Raw genomic sequence first — 9,510 nt, 5'->3', positions numbered from 1 at the left:
TTCTTGAGCCCGAAAGGCATGGTGTTGAAGCAGAAGGGCCCATACGGGGTGATGAATGCCATTGCGGCCTGGTCGGATTCCCTCATCTTAATTTGATGGTATCCGGAGTATGCGTCGAGGAAACACAGTGAATCGTGTCCCGCGGTTGCATCAATAATCTGGTCAATGCGAGGTAGTGGGAAAACTACTAGGAAAATGCTTATACACAGTAGCATAGTAGTAGTGCTGGAAAGAAGTAAATGCTGCTGCTATTTAGCAGTAGCGGTTTTCCAGGAAAGCGCTACTAGTAACTCCATAGTAGTAGCGCTGTGAAGCAGAAACGCGCTACTACTATGTGGGATTAGACGAAGCCACTGACTATTTTCGTAGTTGTAGCGGTGTACAGAAAAAAGTGCTACTACTAATAGTTTAGTAGCAGAGCTCTGTTTTTATGCGCCGCTATTGCTAGTGGGCCCCTCTTAGTAGTAGCTCTTTTCCTGAAAAGCGCTACTACTAAGTCCAATAGCAGCAGTGCTTTTTGCAAAGCAGCATTACTGCTAGTTGCGGCTGGTGCCACCTTTTCCACCCCCTTCCCCTCCTCTCCCCCACTTTGCGCTCTCTCCCCCTCCTTTCCCCTCTCCGCTCTCCACTCTAGCTCTACCATTGTTTCTCTTCTTCTCTCTTCCTCCTACCTCTCTTCTCACCTCATTAATGGCACCCTCCTCCATAAATGGCCTCTCTCTTTCTCCTACACCTCTCTTCTCTCCCCCATTAATGCCCCCATCCACCATAAACCCTCTCCATTAGTTAGCTAGCTAGATTCACCTCTCCTCCCCAACAACTAGATCTAGCTTGCTATTTAGCCAACCACACGTGCTCTGTCGATCGTTCTATCTCATCATCTAATTAACCGCGTGCTCTCGGTCTCTCTCGGGAGATATATATAGGTGAGTAAAAAGTTGTTCATTTCAAGAATGAGAATATGTGTGTGAATGAGAATATGTGTGTTTGAGATATATATAGGGTGAGTCTATTCTAATAACACCCCTTAAGAGTCTTATTTTGCTAACAATAGCTTATTCTGCTAACACCCTGTCTACCCGCCCGCCCCAAACCAAACTAAAAGTCAGTTCTTTTGAGGTGCAGCTTATGCATAAGATGCGATAGGAATAAGCCTTAGAGAAGCTGCCGTGGAAATACGTCCATGAAAAAAAGCCATCCAGTTCTTTTTACATCCTCTGTCTTCAACTTAATTTGTGATATATGTAGTGAAAGTCTGAAATGCCCACGGCCAGATCTGTGAGCATGGCCCGGCACAGAGGCTGACCACAGAAGAGTTCGTCGGTGTCCATGGTCTGATCCAGGCCACCGCGACGCCTAGGACCGCAAGGATGGCCAAGATCGATCCAGATCCGGCATCGGAGCACGCGCTCGTTCGTCTCCTCGCATGGATCGGGCCCACGGAGGACCTCCACGCCGCGCTGCAGAGGAGGAAGGGGAAGGAACAGAGGAACGGGAGGGGGAGGGGGGACAGGGACGAAGGGGATCTGCGAAGGTAGCGCGAGGAGCTCCTGCTCCGGCTCGGGAGGACGGCGGAGGGACGGTGGGGAAGGGCGGCACGGCGGCGGGGAAACCCCATCGACGAGGAGGCGCGAGGGCACTGGATTGATTCGTTTTCTTTTCTTTCGGGTAGCGAGGTAGTGCCGAGCGGTGGTATTTTCTCTGTAAATAACGAGAAGGGTAGTGGCATACAGATATACCCTTTCGTTTTTAAGTCGGCTTCTACGGAAAGCATCCCTACCCCCAGCTTATTTTCATTATGAAGAAAGTCCATATGAAAATAAGTTGAGCTAACTTTTCAAAACGAGTTTTTTTAGGCTTCTAGCTTATTTCTGCAAGAGGTAATAGCACCCCAGGTACCTTAACTTGCACAGAATGTGACAATTTAGTCCCAAACTTATAAAACTTGACTCCACCATACCCCAACTTGCACCTCATGTGATGATTTAGTCCCAGGCCAATCACAGCTCGACAATTGGCAGCCAGGTGGCTGGATTGGTCAGCGCACACACTTTTGCACAAAACCCCCTGCCGTTTCCTTTAATCAACCCGCACTCACCTCCACCTAAATTAAATCTGTCGCAGCAGGCTAGCTACGTCTACGTGTGCAGCGCGCGCCCCCGGGCTTCTTGGGGAAAAGTAGGCGATCGCTTTCGAGCTTGCCATGAATGAATATTGCCACCGGTAGCGACGAGTTAATACGCCATGAATAAATATTGCCATGAACCACGGTGCCGGCTAGCTGCCGGAGATGGAGAGATCGATCCAGAAAGCATACGACGTCGTGCAACTCGTGCCCGCGGTTACGGCCCGTGCATGCATGCATGCATGCATCTTTGTTTGCAAACTTACGTGCGGCACGTACGGTTTACATCAGCTGGTTCGTAAGTTACTTGCAGGTGTTAACTAGCGTGGAATTAGCAAGAAATTATTAGTGGGGTACGTATCATGGTCTTCTTTCTTTACTCAATCATGCATCTATGCTACTAGGAAGCAAGCAACCCTAGCGATGCACATGCATGCATATGGAAATCGGTGGATGTACTCCTACTATATGAATGAAACCAACCCAAACAGCTCAGATGGTAGTGCTGTTTTGGACTGTGACAGAAGAGAGGGAGAAAAAGAGAGAACTTGTATGTGCAAGCTAGCGACCCATCCTGTCAATTTAAGATACACCAGCTAGCGGCCCATTTTCAAGAAAATAACTAAACTACAGTACTGTCTAGCGTTTGCTACTGGCGCGATCGGATCATATGTCGGAGCAGTGACTAGCATGAACCGTAACTTTCATGGACCTAGCAACACTGTTTCATGGATTGTCCGTTTCACAGGATTCTTCTTTCCGTGGTGCATGTCCCGCTTCGACTTGCAGGTCTCTCCCTGTGCGCAAAGAAACAGAGGTTGCGTCCGTGTTTGTGCTGTTTAATGATGTTCTCATGAGAGCGAGGGCAATCTTAAAGCATCAAGATCGGTACTAGTACTACGACGATTGTGCAAAATCTTCTAGTCCTTATATACAGATATCAGTCCTGGCAGTGGCATGAACCACACAGCAATGCAATAGGTGAATGCCCGACCTAATGATTTTGATCCCCAGTTCGGCAAAAGGCTGTGCGTCCCGTTCTTTTAAAGGCTAGCCATCAAATGCTGGGCACCAACCAAGGATATATGAAAGCCACCTTTCATCTGTATCCCCCCTTTGCCAAAGCAAATGTAATCAGCACGAGAGGCACTATCAAGCAAGTATACTACATACCGAGCTAGCCGGTGTGACCCACCTCAGCAACGGTTTCTTGGCTTACTGTTAGTGTATTGTTGTCATCGTCCCATGTACGGCGGCCTTGTTTGATTAGAAAATGCAAAATGTGCAGAAAACTACGGTTGACCGACCTCCTTGCCGGGCTAGTACGAGACAATCCTTATTAACTAACCCAAAGCAACACCCAAATGTGCAAACTCCAAAGCTAGCTAAGCATTTCCCGGACATACCGGCCGGGACACCCCCAAACCAAACCACACAAACAACTCACCGAGTCACCGCAGCAGTTTACATGGCACAAAACGGCTAGCCGGGGCCGGTGCCGGTGCGTGTGTCACGCGACTGGCAGGGCATGGAGGATGCAGAATATGTGCATGCAGCGTCTGGCATTGCACCCTGCACCACCCGGCCATGCACGCACCCAACTGACAGGGCCTGTGCAAAAGTGAGTGCGGGTTGATTAAAGGAAACAGCAAGGGGTTTTGTGCAAAAGTGCGTGCGCTGACCGGTCCGGCCACCTGGCTGTCAATTGTCGAGCTGTGATTGGCCTGGGACTAAATCATCACATGAGGTGCAAGTTGGGGTATGATGGAGTCAAGTTTTGCAAGTTTGAAACTAAATCATCACATTCTATGCAAGTTAGGGTACCTGAGGTGCTATTACCTCTTTCTGCAATAAGCTGCTAGAAGCCACCAAAGAACTGGCCCTAAACCGCAGCCAGCCACCCACTCCACCTTATCCAGTCGACGGATCCACCCCACCCACGAGGCCACGATCGCCATCTTCCTCCCACCTACCACAGCACGACGCCCCCAAAATTCCCCCACCTCCTTGTCCCGTCGGCCCTCTCAACCTCCCTCACAGCGCCGCCATCCTCTCGACGCCCGGCAACCGCGAGCCAGCGCTGCCCCACCATCTTCTCCGCGTGCGGCCGCTGCAAGCCAGCGCCGCACCTTCATCTCCGCGCGCGGTCGTGGCAAACCAGCGCCGCCCCACCACCTTCCTCTTTGCGCCCGGCGGCCGTGAGCCAGCCCCGCCCTGCCATCTTCTTCTCCACCCCTCCCTCCGTCGCCCGACCACCCCCTCCCTCCGGCGCGCCACCCCCCTCCATACCTCCGGCGTCCCACCAGAACCAGCCTTCCGTCCTTCCCTTCCTCCTACCTCGCAGGTGACATCCAGGGCGTGTGGCCACCTTCCAAAGTAACCACCCGAGGCGCCGGTGACCTGATCTGGTAAATTCAGCCTCCTCCTTGTTGCGGTGGCGCCGGATCACCGGTCAGGCTCGCTGGGCCGATGTGGAAAGGGAGGCCGGCGAATTGGAGCCACCGCCCCCGGTGAGATCCGTGGCGGCCAATCTGGATGAGGTCGCTCCCCATGGTGCTCCACGACGAGGGATCCAAGGCCCACAACGCCGCCGGCGATGGATTCGACCCGGCAACCGCCCACGGATGCCTCGTCACTTCCCTCCTCTGCCTCGTCAAGCTCTCCACGCTGGTCCCTCCCATTGTCCAGGACCCTGCGAGGCCTCACCTCGCCTCACCCCGGTCCATGCCTTGCTCCACCGCAGACCGTCCCTTGTTGTAGTCCAAAAGCAGACCCCGACGGTTGATGCAGTACTACGGGTCTTTGATGCATCGTCAGTGTGATCCGCCATGTCCTCCGGACGAGTTGCCCTCCTTCCCTTGCAGTCCAGGCGCCCCGGGCTTGCAGTGCGTCGGGGCACGCGATGCAATTTGGCACCGCAAAGCACCGGACTCTGGCGTCCTCTCCTCCTCTCCTATATGGCGTCGTGGGAGGCCTCGACAGAGCCACCATGGCCGCGGCCCCTATTTGGGATGCCTCCACCGTCCCGTACCGTGGCTCTGGGCGTCGCAATGTCCTCCGACGAAGCAACTCCGACCGGATGGATGGGGCACTGCAGTCCACATTGCACAACGGTGTGCCCCACTTCCTCCTCTACATGCAGTACACTGTCACAGCCAGGGGAGAGACTACACTGAACAGCACCTTGTTGACACTTTGCTCGTGCTGCTTGCTTTCAGAGCTTGATGTGCAGTTCATCAGCGGCGTGCGGCTCGTTTGTGCTCGGCGTGCAGTGCGTCTAGTTTCCTCGAGCAGTCCGGCGAGCGTTGAGGTGCAGCTTTGGCATTGTGGGATGTGGTTCTGTGCTCATCTCCATGCAGTTCCGGGGCACGCCGAGCGACAAACGCGGCAACAACTTGGTCTCCAGCAAACTCCCACCTCACGTCTCTATTGCAGTAGGCAGCACACTTTGCATCCCCAGGTTCTGCTAGAGAGGTTCACTGTCTGCTGTCAATTCCCAATATGGTGGTTTTCATTCCAGGCGAGGATGGTCGTGAGACTGTCGTGCAGTTCGCCGGTCCATAGTGTGAGGTTCACCGGGCGCATGACTGCAGTGCACTTGACCCTCGTGCGGTGCCGACGCCGCTGTCCACCTGGCACTGTGCTGCAGTCTGCTCCTGGCCCTCGACGGACGACATAATTCGCCAAAAAATGGGCGCTTCGATGCAGTTCTGTGCAAGTGGACGTGCAGCCAAGAAATCCCATAGTACTAGTTCCTTTTTGTAGAGACAAATTCAGGTGGAATGAAGTTCGCTAGCTGCTCCTAAGTTTAGTTTACCTTTATGTTGCAGGAGAAGACAAAAAACAAACAGAAAAGAACAAAGTAAAAAAAGGTGGTTCACTGCCCAAAAAAATTCAGTTTCTTTATGATGTATATATATACTACTATGTGCAGAAGGTTGACGACGGCTCTGCAGCCTGGCGTGTGCAGTACGCAGGGGTGTGAGCGTGCAGCTCGTCGTTTCAGTTGCGGTTACCATGTGTAGGGCGGCGCGGGGGTACTGAAGTTTGTTGGTCGTGCAAAAAATATGTTATTTGTTTGTGTATGAGAAAAAATGTATGCTTCTGAGTCCACTTATGTTGTCCTCTGTGGGGTGGTTCATTTTGTAAACGAAAAAAATGTTTATTGAAAGAACAATGTAGAGCTTTTGCAGTCCATAGCTTTTGAAGTTAAGTTTTTGTGAAAAATGTTATGTGCAATGCTGTCCAGTTTACTCTTATTTGAAGGAGAAGACGAAGAACAAAAGAGAAAAAGAAGAAGTGTGCTGCACTGCAAAAGGCTAGTTTGTTATAAAAAATGATAGTAGGATGCGGTTCAGGGTAAAATCATCTTAGTTTCACTTGGCAAAAATAAAGAGAACAAAAAAGATCTCGAAAAAGAAGTTCACTTTTTTTAGATAAAACCAAAATGCATTAAAAAAAATCATGCAAATGCGGTGCACTTTGGTCTTGAAAAGGGTCCACTACGAAGGACTCCTCAATACAGTCCATTTCAAACAAAATGTATAAAATGTATTTAAAGACATGCAGAAAATGCAGTGCACTTTGGTACAAAAAAGTCCACCACGAAGGAATTTTCAGTACAACCGTTTTAAAAGAAAAATGCATTTAAAATCATGCAAAATGCAGTGCGCTTTGGCCTTGAAAAAAGTCCACTACGAAGGACTTTTCATACAATCCATTTAAAACAAAATGCAATTAGAAAACATGCAGTTTGCTTGATTGTCCGATGCAGTGCGGTTTTCTGTATGAAGCAGTGCATTCTTTTATCTAATGCGGTTTAGACGTCGATTTTGGTGTTGCAAAAAACAGAGTGTCCGCATTTCGGTAAAATCGAAATTGCTCTTAAACCGTAAGGAATTAAAAAGAGTGTTCTACATGAAAAAGTTGCGCCTCATGGATATCTTTCCAACGATGGATCATTTGCATCATTCCGGCAACAGGTTTGAAAAAATTGACGAAAAAACGGCCGCTGCCTCTCGTCGCCCGTCGCACAATTTTCAAAATTAACTTAAAACCGTAAGGAATCTTAAAAATATTTCTACACATGAAAGTTGCGCCTCGTCCGTAGCTTTCCAACAGCATATCACACGCCATGTTTCGACAAACGGTTCAAAAACTGGAGCGGAAACGGTACAGAAAAATTCAAATTTTTTTGAAAAACACAATTCCGTGAATTAGTAAATTTGAAACTGCTCTTAAACCGTAACGAATTAGAGAGAATAATAGATATGAAAAAGATGCGCCTCGATGATATCTTTCCAACGGTGTATCATTTGCTTCATTCCGACGGTCGGTTTAGAAAAAAAGGCGAAAATACACTCGCTACGATTCGTCGTGAGCCGCACAATTTTTAAAACTGCTCTTAAACTATAATGAATCTCGAAATGTGTTCAACATGGCGAAGTTGCGCCTAATACATAGCTTCTCAACGGTATATTACACGCGTCATTCCGATAAACGGTTAAAAACTAGAGCGAAAAAGGTATCAAAAAAATACCGCGTGCAGTTTTTTCCAACACGAAGTTCACTAGTCTCTGTATTGCAGTACCTTTGCTACTGAAAATGCAGTGCCCTCGCGTTGAGCGTGCAGTACAGAAGTGTTATCAGAATAGTTATTCTGCTAATATTATCAGAATAGACCGGCTGTATATATATATATATATATATATATATATATATATATATATATATATATATATATATATATATATATATATATATATATAGTGTTACTATTCATCACCCAGGGTGCAGAATAAATTATTCTTCACCCGAGGTAATCTTACGATCATTTCATAATTAAATTACATTTGGAATTCAAATTGTTACATTCTTATTGATTCACTACGTAAAATTTGGCATAAAAATAAAAATATAGGGCATAAGACAAGAAAATTTGCAGTTTATGTGTATTTTACACTATGTTTTTACGTTTGTAATTTTACATAACATAAATTTTTTTTTACGACGATTATATATTTTCTTACGGTCTCTTTTTACGTTAAAAATAAGACAAAACTTACGAAACGTAAAATTACGATGCATTCATGGTAAAATAGAGGGGGGGGGGGTGAAGAATAACTATTCCTCACCCAGGGTGACGAATAGTCAATCTATATGTGGAGAGATTTGTGCTAGTGACATGCCCTCGAGTTGCTTATGTTTTGCCGAAATGTCGATTTATTTTCGTTTCGGTGAATTTCGAGCAAACTCATATGTCCTATTTTTAGGCAAGGTCATGCCAAAATTTTATATATTTGACTTTGAAGCATGCATTATTTATTTCATAACCCTTTTGCTTGTTATACCGTGCAGTCGGTCATGAACGTGAGTGGATGGAAGGTGGAGCGGTACATGCAATCCGCGGTGATGGACATGTATGCAAATAATCGGACTAGGATTAGATGTCCGTGTGCAAGATGCAAGGAAGGAGTCATTTTGGACCCTTTTGATCGTGGCACTTTGAAGGCGCACCTACTGATGAATGGTTTCATGGATGGCTATACTCAGTGGATAAGTGAAGAAGATGATGATGATGATGAGGACATCCACGTGGCAGGGAATAACGACATGGGGCTAGACGAAGAGATGACTGATCGACAAGAAGACGATGGCGCCGGACATGTCGGCGGGGAAGAGTCCGGAAATGATGACGGCGGCGGAGAAGATTCCGGACACGTCGAAGAAGAGTCCGGACATGGCGGAGAAGAGGCGGCGGTCATGCCGCAGTCTTCGACGCTACTAAGTGTAGTCGTCCAGGACCCTCATGTTCGAGATCTCCTTCGCAAGAGTACGAATAGCGAGAGAACTGCTTCTAGAGAGGAGGCCAAGCTGGCGCAACTTGAAGTAGACTCGAGGACTCCATTGTATGACGGTTGCGATCCCGAGGTGACCCGCTTGAGTTTCACGCTCGAACTTCTAAAGACGAAGGCCAAAAACAAATGGACAAACAAAAGCCTCGATGAGCATTTGAAGTTTCTACATAATAAAGTTCTTCCCGCGGGGAACCTGTGTCCTACTAGTGTCGAGGAGGCCAAGAAAATCGTTTGCCCTTTTGATTTGCCGCACATTAGGTACCACGCATGCATCAACGATTGCTTCATTTATCGGGGGGAGCACGCGGGAAAAACCAGTTGTCCAGTGTGCAATGCTTCTCGATACAAGAAGGCAGGAAAGAAAGCTCCTCAGAAAGTTGTATGGTACTTCCCGATCACTCCCCGTCTGCAGCGGTATTTCGTAGATCCTAAGGAAGCAAAGCTCATGCGCTGGCATGCGGAGAGGAAGAAGCCCAATGATGGAGATGATCCGAGGCTGAGACACCTCGTAGATGGTAGCCAGTGGAG

The 9,510-nt window shown here is 48.2% G+C and overlaps 1 long non-coding RNA gene across 1 annotated transcript; it reads left to right on the top strand.

The window, feature by feature from the left end:
• Nucleotides 1-4,066: 4,066 nt before the first annotated feature.
• Nucleotides 4,067-6,352, top strand: LOC109764164 (uncharacterized). Its single transcript, XR_012187660.1, has 2 exons — nt 4,067-5,238; nt 5,344-6,352. It is a non-coding gene; the product is annotated as an uncharacterized lncRNA (long non-coding RNA).
• Nucleotides 6,353-9,510: the final 3,158 nt, after the last annotated feature.

The sequence above is a fragment of the Aegilops tauschii genome, chromosome 6, assembly GCF_002575655.3.
Source record: "Aegilops tauschii subsp. strangulata cultivar AL8/78 chromosome 6, Aet v6.0, whole genome shotgun sequence".
NCBI lineage: Eukaryota > Viridiplantae > Streptophyta > Magnoliopsida > Poales > Poaceae > Aegilops > Aegilops tauschii.
This window is presented reverse-complemented; position numbering and strand designations above follow the sequence as displayed.